This window comes from Oryzias latipes, chromosome 15 (assembly GCF_053564925.1).
Source record: "Oryzias latipes strain Hd-rR chromosome 15, Olatipes_Hd-rR_3.1".
Taxonomy (NCBI): domain Eukaryota; kingdom Metazoa; phylum Chordata; class Actinopteri; order Beloniformes; family Adrianichthyidae; genus Oryzias; species Oryzias latipes.
This window is the reverse complement of record NC_136251.1, coordinates 24,632,250-24,643,744: the sequence shown is the minus strand read 5'-3', so window position 1 is coordinate 24,643,744 and position 11,495 is coordinate 24,632,250.

The window sequence follows — 11,495 nt, the reverse complement described above, 5'->3', positions numbered from 1 at the left end:
CATGAATGAATGAACCAAAGATTCTTTCACAAAAAGTTGGTACAGCTGTGACAAATTCCTCTGACCTACATCAGCCAAACGTCACCTTGTTTTTATCTCATCAAATGCTGTCAGAAGTTGTTCTAAACTGCAACACTGTTTGATGTGGACATAGCTGGTAAACCCAGAAGCAAAATTAAGAAGAGGAAAGAATGGTCATGGTCACATCAGGGCAAAATGTTAGATGAGTAGATCTGCAGAGAAGCCCAAAAGTTCACTGTTTCAAGCTTATATCAGTAAGCATCTAAATAATGAATAGCAAACTACTTTACATAAGCCCTCCTGCTTTCTGTGTTTTGCAAGTTCTACGTTTTCTGATCTTCTCTTTCTTTCCTGTATTTTAGTCCAAATTAATTTTCCCTGTTTGCTAGATAAAATATCCCATTTTCTATCATTTTAATCCTGAGGTCCTCTTTTTCTTTTGTGTTCTTTGTAAAACCAGCTGCTTTCTGTTGACTTTTCCTGAAAAATGTTCAATACCTCACTGTTGTTGAAACTGAGGGACAGTTGAAACATCTTTCTCAGTAACCAGCAAACCTTTGTGCTCAAAGCCAGGTTACTCAGGGGTCACTATCTTTAGAAGTCTCACAAAGTCTTTTGCTTCTTTTGCTCATTTCGCCTTTGTTTTTCAGGCAACTAAAGATTATAAACAAGAATAAATGGATAAATGAAATTGAATAAAATACATACTATATACATTTGGAGAATTTGAGTCAAGAAAGCAAGAAAAAAGTGTTTGTTCTCTTTTTTTTACGGACTCTCATGTAAACATGTCTATTTCTTGCAAAACACATTTAAATTTTAGCATGCACTTTTGAATTATCTGATGCATCTAGCTTCTGCCAAATTTTTCCAAATGCCGTGCAAACTCGTGCAGCCTGGTTGTTGATTACCAACTCTAAAATTGTCCTTTAGGAGTGAGAGCTTCTTTAAAACAAACTTTGGCTTCATCATCTGGACAAACCCAAGCGGTAAGAGGTCATTTTTTCTCTCTGAAATGATTTTATTTAACCTGTTGTGATGATCAGCATACATATCGCTTTCCTTTCCCGCTGCGGTCGAGGTCAGTGCCGGCTCAGCTGGTTAAGCGGTGCGTTGTCACAGTAACATGACAACACACAGCACCAGGTAACAAATAATTCACTTTTGTGAGAAAAGCAGAAGCAGCTGTCTATAATGCACACTTTGTCGGCCATTAACCCCTACATAAAAAAGGAATTTACAAGTTATCAGATTATTGTTTGCCATAAAAGTTTGCAAAATGCAAGAAAACACTTAACGAAAAAGAGTTACAACTCAAATTCTGACATACAGCAAATAGACCCTTTCTAGTAGATGAGTGGAAATAAAGAGCTAAGGATGTGAAGGAAAACTTTTCTTTAACTTGTGTTGAGTATTCATTGTTTATTAATATTGATTTAGCTCTAGGACCTCTTTGTCAAGTCTAAATGTGGAACCAAAGCTATTGCATTGGGAATGCAGAGCACCAACTTAATGCTACTGTGTCCATACAAGTTGTTTAAAGTAGTTTGATGACAATTTGCGACACTAAAATACTATTTTAACTGAAAGGTTCATAGCTTGAGACTGAATTTAAATTTAAATGCAAAGACTTTGTTCTTGACTTGCAAAAAGGGACTTCTTGGCACCTCTGATAAAGGTAAATGATGTGGGCTGAGCTTTTTCAAATTTGTGTCATTTAACTCTAGACATCTGAATACATTTTCCAAGCTAAGAAAATGTTTTTCCTCTCATGATGTTCTCTACCAAAAAAAAAACAGAATAAGTTTCTGTCATCATCTCGGCAACCTCAAAGCTAAAATATTCGACACAATTTCTACTGTCAGGGTTTGTTTCTGCTCCAAACCCTCCTTAAATAAGTGAGCACAACAACTTCACAGATGAGAACAGCAATGCTCCCCAGAAATGTTTCCAACGCAGGAAAAACACGTTATCTTTTTTGCAATGTCTGTGCTATAAAAGCTACTTTGTGAACAATAAAACTGCAAAGAAAAACAATCTAAGTAGCGGAATGATATATACACAAACTGGAGAGGCTTTGAACCCATAATGGCCCGTCATGTTCCACAGAAAATGAGCTGCATAAAAAATTAAGGTTAGTATTATGTCATTTCCACTGAACCACTAACCCTCTGTGTGCTGCAAGTCAGTGGGTGTAAGAATACAGGACTGCCACCCCACTTAGCTCACTCATCCATATTTATGACCCTATCACTGCAACCCCTGCTCTGCTGGAATCGGATCTTGACAAGGTAATTTTTAATGTCTTCCTGTTTGATTTTCCTGAACCCCTTCATTTAAAACATTGTAGTATTTTTTTTACGGTGTATTAGCTTTGGTAACTGTGTAATCATAAAAAAACCTGAAAGAATATGAGTGAGTCACTGATTGTGCTTTGTAATGGAGCAGATTGGTTGTTAGAGTTGCCTCTGTGTGACCCTGCTCCATCATTATGAGAGGCATTTGCTGGAAATGTCAGGACACAGATATGGTATGTCTCTTGTTGGCATTTTAAAGGACAAATGTAGCACCAAGTTCACCAGCTACTTTCTTCTGGTTTCTTCAGATTAGAATAATGAAACTGTCAACAGTGAGTCACTCTTGTCACAACTCAAAAATAATAGGATTTCAGGAAATGAAGGTGCCCCTAAAATGTCCAATATTTTATTCAACTGTACCTTTATTTAGAGGAGCGATTGAGAGGGTTTACTAATCCAAACATACCGTTAGAGTGCATTGATAGTAAGAAATTCAAATTTTTTTCCCCCCTTAATTTTTAAAATATGATTGAGGCTGCTTCTTCACTGTCTCGCATGTTGTATCTGCATGCTCCAATATGGCTGTCAGCAGTGGTGGTGTGACCTCGGACCGCCCTGCAGGAACAGATTTCCACTCAGCTGCTCTGCTCTGTGCAGCAGACTGCTCGTTGTTAGAGCCTGTCAGAGCTTCCTTGTCAAAAGTGATTGTTGTCATCACAATATTGACCCCACAGTCTCGACTGACATTCGGAGGTAGGGGGGGGGCTCGGAACTGAATACATTTTCACCAACACCAAGACTCTGAAACTGGGATAATTACTGATATGACAATGTGATGCTGACGCTTCACATAATAGAGTTTCTCTGTTTGTGCCGTTACCTGTGGTTCCAGCTGTTGAAACAGTAATCTGAACCAAAAAAAAAAGGTTCTGACAGAATGGCCGTGATCCATAATATCAGTTCCAAAAAATTAGTTAAACTTGGTTTGCCATCACTAAGCACACAAGTAATTCTCAATTAAATTATCATTTTGATCATATCAGATTTTGAAAATTGATTAAGAGACTTTTTTATATGTTTTCTGATCATCTGAAGGCTATGTTATATAAAAAATTGTTACTCAAATACCCACTCTAAAACATTTCTGCTGTTAGTGTTTTCAATATGTTCTTGTGGCATTTTTTTTATGATGGAGAACATATATGAAAAGAAGTTTGGTTAAAATTGTATTTCTGACTTTTTCAAATTCAATTTCAATTTGTTGTGAATCAGGAAACAGAGAAAAAAAATCAGTCTTAAAAGATCATATTTGTGACGTAAAAATATGCTGGACGGGCCAAAAGCTTCCTGCTCCGCTCCATTTTGATGCAGCCACTTGTAGACAAACAGATCCATTTAAGTCTTTGTTTTCATCGTCTGAGCTGACATTTGTATGACTGGATAGCTCCAACTTTGCTCGTCATTTTTGTTGCCCAGTAATGTTGCGTCACTGGCATGAGGGGCTGTAAGTTAACAGGAGAGTGTGCAAATGGAGAGCTCTCAATTATGGGTGATGTGAAGAGGAGTTGCTCCGAGTCTCATCCACAACTCGTAGGTGAACATCTAATGAGCAACTGCTGCTTTGCAGAAACTATGTCCACGAAAACGACAGTGTGTTTTCAGCTATAAAAAACTGCATAGATATAGGTCTGGTCTGGTTAAAATCGCTCAAAAGATGAGGGTCCTTAAATGTGAGAAATGTAATGTAACAGTGATGTTTCATTATTTTTACACTTGTGGCATCTTGATTTGTCATTTCATCTATAAACATGCAATAAATGCAATAAATGTATTTGCTGCATTTTCTGGAAATGTTGTGTTTTTGACATTTGAAATATTATAATGTCTTTACCTTTAACACTTAGGTAAAAAAATGTAAATTCAGGTAAAAATTTTGTAAAAATAGGACAAGAATTGTTCTGAATATTATTTAATTTACAGAATATTTTTGAGCTTTTTTTTATTATAAACACAGCATTTATTTGCAGCAAATCTGCGGTCAACACCTTTGAATGTGAGCTGAAAATACAATAATTCAATGAGCCTCATTGAATTATTGTATTTTCAGCTCACATTCAAAGGTGTTTTACAGAAGGCAGTTACTTAAATACTGATTGAAATTGCAGGAATGTGTTTGTTTTTTCAACAAAAAATGCACTCAGTTTGTAGTGGAACAATAAGAAAAAGAAAATCATTAAATTTAGGGGTGAATGTTTATAAAATTGTGACCCCAATTGTGTAGACATCAATAAAAAGTTTGAGCTTAATCTGCTTTTGTAGATAAAAACATTTTTTGCAGTGCAATAAAATTAACTTTCAGTGTAATTTCCTGCTAAAATAAAGCAGCATTTTATTTCAGAAGAACATTTTTGTGTTTCAAGGTAATAGAAAGCTGTTGCCTGCTGCCTGCCAAGTTCAGTAAAGGCTTTTTGCTGTCGCTGCTCAACATCTGGCCACAGGGGCGTTAATTAAACCTCTGATTTGATTCAATCTGCAATTCAAATCTGCTCCAGCCCAGTCTGTGTGTGTGGAAAAATGAAAAGCTATATGTGCCAGATTAGCTTCTTATTAACTATATCCTATTTTTCAAATATTTGACATGCATGTAAATGTGTTTGCGATAAATCAGCTGAGTGCAATGCTCTTGAAATATGAATGTAGCTCCCTCAACATAGAAAAAAAATTATTGTCTGGGAGAATTTTATGACAATGTTTCAGCAAAATACGATAGATGGATTTACCAAAATTCATCAAAATCTGCATAACAGTTTGATTTTTAAAGAATGACCATTTCCCAAAACTTGAAAATGTATTTCTTTGCATGATTATCTAAGAAAAAGGAAAATATTTTTTTTTACAGAGGTCTCCCCAGTCACCTACATATTCCAATACCAGCTGAGCAGAAATGGGGCCAGTAAGGCAGCATTTGGGCTAAAACTGTTTGTATCTGTGCCTCAGCTCAGGAGGGGAAAACCGGTGTGATAAGCCTGTCTGCCAGCTCACAGCTACATCTGATGGTTCCCCTCTGTTACTGCTGTCATCTCATCATCCCGCTCCCAGTCTGCAGAGTTCACCCCATCCCGGGATCTAAATGTGTTCCCAGCATGGAGGCGCGCACGTGCACCCTGACACATTTATGAGAAGCCCGTCTCCAGCTGAGAAATGGGTTGTCAAAGGTAATCGCATGCTACTATGGTGCTTTATGTCCGTGTTGGGCAGCCATCCAATCGTGCGCACATATAATATAGGAAGAATCAATAACTTTATACGGTGGCATGTTTGCTCTGACCGTCAGACGGGGCTGAAATGTTATTTATTATGTTATTAAGAAGAGGAGTTTCAGGAGAGCACCGTGTTTATTTACATGAAAGAGCAGCAGGACGTGGATTTGATCTTCCACGTCCTGTTGTCTTCCCAGTGAATAAATACATTTTAGTAGGTAAAGACATACATTTTGATAAATTTATGCCTTTACCAGATATTCTATCAATTGTGTATCATTTTTTGTGAATATTTCTGCTGCTACTAAATTTTTCAATTGTTGAATAATCATTCCAAGTTATTTCTGGAATAGGAAAAGAATCTTGTGAGGCAGAGTTTAATATACAGACCAAAAATATAAATGCAACACTTTTGTTATTGCTCCCATTTTTTATGGTATGAACACAAAGATGTAAAAACATTTTCCACATACACAAAATAACCAGTTCTCTGAAATATTGTTCACAAATCTGTCTAAATCTGTGATAGTGAGCACTTCTCCTTTGCCAAGACAATCCATCCCACCTCGCAGGTGTGCCATATCAAGATGCTGATAAGACAGCATGATTATTGCACAGGTGTGCCTTAGACTGGCCACAAGGAAAGGCCACTCTGACATCTTCAGTTGTATGACACAGCACAATGCCACAGATGTCGCAAGTTTTGAGGGAGCGTGCAATTGGCATGCTGACAGCAGGAATGTCCACCAGAGCTGTTGCTAGGGAATTGAATGTCCATTTCTCCACCATAAGCCGTCTCCAAAGGCGTTTCTGAGAATTCTGCAGAACATCCAACCGGCCTCACAACCGCAGACCACGTGTAACCACACCAGACCAAGACCTCCACATCCAGCATGTCCACCTCCAAGATCGTCTGAGACCAGCCACTCGGACAGCTGCTGAAACAATCGGTTTGCATAACCACAGAATTTCTGCACAAACTGTCAGAAACTGTCTCAGGGAAGCTCATCTGCATGCTCTTTGTTTCATCGAAGTCTCGACCTCACTCCAGTTCGTCGTCGTAACCGAATTGAGTGGGCAAATGCTCACATGCGATGGCGTCTGGCACGTTGGAGAGGTGTTCTCTTCACGGTTGAATCCCGGTTTACGCTGTTCAGGGCAGATGGCAGACAGCGTGTGTGGCGTCGTGTGGGTGAGCGGTTTTCTGATGTCAATGTTGTGGATCGAGTAGCCCATGGTGGTGGTGGGGTTATGGTATGGGCAGGCATGTTATGGGCGACGAACACAGGTGCATTTCATTGATGGCATTTTGAATGCACAGAGATATCGTGACGAGATCCTGGGGCCCATTGTTGTGCAGTACATCCAACGACATCACCTCATGTTGCTGCATGATAATGCACGGCCCCATGTTGCAAGGATCTGTACACAATTCTTGGAAGCTGAAAACATCCCAGATCTTGCATGGCCAGCATATTCACCGGACATGTCACCCATTGAGCATGTTTGGGATGCTCTGGATCGGCGTATACGACAGCGTGTTCCAGTTCAATATCCAGCAACTTTGCACAGCCATTGAAGAAGAGTGGACCAACATTCCACAGGCCACAATAGACAACATGATCAACTCAATGCGAAGGAAATATGTCGCACTTCATGAGGCAAATGGTGGTCACACCAGATACTGACTGGTTGTCTGAGTCCCCTGACCCCCTCAATAAAACAAAACTGAAGATTTCAGAGTGGCCTTTTCTTGTGGCCAGTCTAAGGCACACCTGTGCAATAATCATGCTGTCTAATCAGCATCTTGATATGGCACACCTGCGAGGTGGGATGGATTGTCTTGGCAAAGGAGAAGTGCTCACTATATTTCAGAGAACTGGTTATTTTGTGTATGTGGAAAATGTTTCACATCTTTGAGTTCATACCATAAAAAACGGGAGCAATAACAAAAGTGTTGCGTTTATATTTTTGGTCAGTGTACATAACAATTTCCTAAAATTAAGCAAAGAGCAAAAACATATTGTGCAATAAATTTAAAAATGTAGCTCATCAGAGTCAAACTGTCACAGCTCTATTTTTACTCTTATAATACACTCTCAAATATATTTAGCAAATGCTCTTGATGATGAGAAGAAATGGAGGTGTAGGATACCTCGTTATGGCACCAGGCGTAACAAACACCCAAACGATCCGCAACATTAACGCTGTTGGCAAAGAAAAAACTCGCATGACAAATATGTTTGAAACTGCAACTAAGAAAATATAATTTTCATTCGATAAAATAACTAAATCTACTCTGATACGTCTTTACCTGTTTTGTTGAGGGTTTTTTTACAGCATTTTTTTTTCCTTAATGCTCTTGTGTTGTGTTTTTTTCCTGATTTCCCCTGATATTCCATGGAAACATGATATGATTTCCCATAGCAGTCTAATAGAAATTGCATTTATTACTCTTGGTCCCACAGTACGTTTGATGTTTGGGACACCAGGATACATAGATTAAAACTTTAAAGGAAAAACACATTTGAAAACGAGCACACAATTTGCCTAAAATGTATTTTAAACTCAGATTTGAAAAAAATTTGACTTTAAATTCTACTTCAAAAACCTCTTTGTGTAAGGATTCTGTGCGTTAGTTTGGTTTGTCAGTTGTTTTCTTGGTTTTGGTGCCCCTTTCAGTCACTTCAGGTTCATGTTTATCATGGTCCGCAGCTGTCTTCATTTCAGTTACCGGTAATTGTCCTCAGTTGATTTAAGTGTCAGTGGGTGCTTTGCTCTGTTGTGTCACCTTGTCCTTAACATAAAAAGGTTTTGCATCTGCTAGTAGGCAATGTCAGAGAACACATTTCATCCTAAACTAAAATGTGGTTGTATTGTAAAACAGCCACAAAAAAAAGAAAAAAACAACACAGCTCACTCTGGATTTTAAAGCAACTCAAGTCCCAGGTCAGCCAAGAAGGAAATCACTTTTATCTCATGGGGTTTAAGGTTTCGGTTCAGTAAAAGGTTCTGCGAAAACTCATCAATTTACATCTCTTTCTCTGTTTTGGTGTTCCCACTTTGAAGTTTGAACTTTGTCTTTGGTGCCATATAAATTATCCAAAAACTCATCCATCAGAGGAAAAAAAGACACCCAGAAAAGAGCTGTTTCTGTTGAGAGTTTCAATTAAGCAGAAACTTGCATTGTAATGCTGAAAATAAAACAATTACGATCAGAATGTGACTTTCGGTGAGACATTTTTCTCTATGTGTGCTGTTAGACAAAAGCACATAGAATAAAAACTGCTCAAAAATGTTTGTAGATGATCAAAATACACAGAATCTATAAAAATACATATTTGGCACATTATTTCGTTATAAAAATGTAATCTGCAGCCATCAATATTTATGTTTTGCTAATTTAATTTAAGAAAATGAAGCATTTCTTTATTCTTCTCCAGTTGTGTACTCTGGGAGTATTCCCGGTGACTCGCATGTTCAGTTTGAGACAAAGTCAACAAGTTCATGTTTTATTTTGTACACTGCTTATGACTGCAGGGAGCAGATTCTACCCCCTGAAGTGGTTTCTCCTTTTTAATAAGTCAAATGTGGTTGAGACCACCGCTGCTTCACAAGCCTTTCTTTTAATTCACACCCAAGATGGAGCAATTAAAAGCTTTTTGAAACGCAATAATGGACGGCATAAAGACGTGAGAAAAGAGAGGCTCAGGTGTAGAACAAAATAAATGTGGCATGTGTTGATTTGTCCCTGCGCTGTCCAGAAAAGCAGAATTTATCATCTATTTCTCAGAAAAGCGGATGTTAAACCCTCAACCTTAATCCACGTCAGTAGTAAGATCAGTGAGCTACTAATATTTCCATCTTTACGGCTATTTTTTATGAATTTCACTTGTTTTTTTATAAGCATCAATTGACTTCACTTGGATTATTTAAAAGTTTTCATGTTTTTTGAGTGTGGAAGGGCAAATTAGTCCAACAGTCATGCTCAACTGCTCTCTTTCATCTCTCCACGTTTAGTCTCTCATGTTTCCTCTGCACTGTGGGTGCACACACAGATGTGAAGGATGAACCCTCTCTGACATCAGCCACTGCTTCTTTGGAATGTCAACGCTTCTAATTCAAACAAGTCATTTTTACTCCACATGCGTCTCCTCTGCCTGATCAGATTGTGTTTGCTTTGCAGGACAGTGGAGGACTCCATGCTGTGTGCATTGACCGCTCAATTCCGGCAGGCACTCTAAACCGGCGTCAACTCGCTACGTTTTACGTGTAACCTTGAGCTGCTCTCCAGCTGGGACAAGAGCCTGCATGACTTCTTTCTTGTTTATCCCAACAAATGGACACAAATGTGAATTGAAGCCAGACAGATCGCACAGGAGGACACAGACACAGCTGCAGTTGCAGTGAGCTCAAGTGACAGGAGTCCACTTAGGTGATCTTTCAACCAAGACGACACAAGCAGACAGTTGAAAATGCCTCACTAAAACATCCTAATTATTCTATTTTTGAAAACATTCTTAAAGCTTCATCTTTAAAGTGTCTTTGATAAACTACATGAAAAAGGTTGGAGTGGTTGGATCATGGTTACACGTCTGTTACATGTTGGATGTCAAAGGATACGCATTCAAATGTACTTCCAGTTGGATTCTAACTGTATTGTGTTGCCTTGTATCCACATGTGCAATGACATTACAGTTATAACTAATCTAATCAAACGATTAAATGAAACTTTCCTTTATATGTCATTATAGCAGCCACAGCTGTGCTTTCCATTGAAAATTAACAAAAAAACACTTAAAAATTAGAGTAAAAAAGTGTTCAAAATTAAAAATGAATTTACATGTAATCATGAAGATTAAAAAAATTAAATCAAGAAATGCCACAGTGGTGCTTTACATTTTAAAACTCAATCTTAAAGAATGAGTTTTGAGTGTTGATTTTAAAAGGATCAAATCTCTGATGCAGTACTCCAGGAAACGGAGTATTCTAAAGTTTGGGACAATCTGAAAAAAAACTGTAGACGGGACCTCCAGAGTACAAAACATCAAAGCTCAGCTTGGTCTGGGAAATGTAGAGGTAAAAAAAGAAATTAACAATTGAAGTTTTTAATCAATTCTAAAACCAACAAAGGGAGTAAAAGATGGAAGTCACATGTTTCCATCTTCAGGCACTGTCAACATCCTTGCATTTTGTACCAGTTGCAGGCTGTTCTGGTTCCCACTAATTCTAAGTGCATTGCACAAGTCCAGCCAAGAACTTATAAATACGTGAACAGACTTTTCCAGGTCCCTCTGATTTATTAATGGCTTCACTTCAACTAAATGACTGGAAAAAGTCATCTTTAACAAGTCCATCTGTTTCTCCACTTCAATGTAGCTGTTAAATTTTACTCCCTGATAAGTTTATTCAGGTTCACAGTGTTGAATTATTTGATGGAGAACAACTCCAATGTCAGTGGCCAGTTTGAGGCCAAATAAAACACTTACACTTTTACTATTATGTTGTCCTGCTTATTTCCGTTAAAGATCCATTACGATTGAAAGCTGTATTTTTGTTGGTTTTAACATGTTCTTGTGGCATTTTTCTCATGATGGATGATATTTTTAAGAAAGTTAAGCTTAAAAGCGTCATGTCGGGGGATTAGGGAAGTACCCAGGCGCAGAGAGGAGGAGGCAGGGTTCAGTGTCTAACAGGATCTTTAATAACAAAAAGTAAAAACCAAAATCCACTGTTGAGCAGGCTAGAGAAACTCGAAAACTTGAAACACTAGAAAGAGGGTAACAGCAAACCATGGACCAGCATAGGAGGAAGGGAAAGACAGGACTTAGGCTACGTTCACACTGCAGTGCTTAATGCTCAATTCCGATATTTTTTTGCAAGGCCGTTCACATTTCCAATTAAATCCGAACTTTTG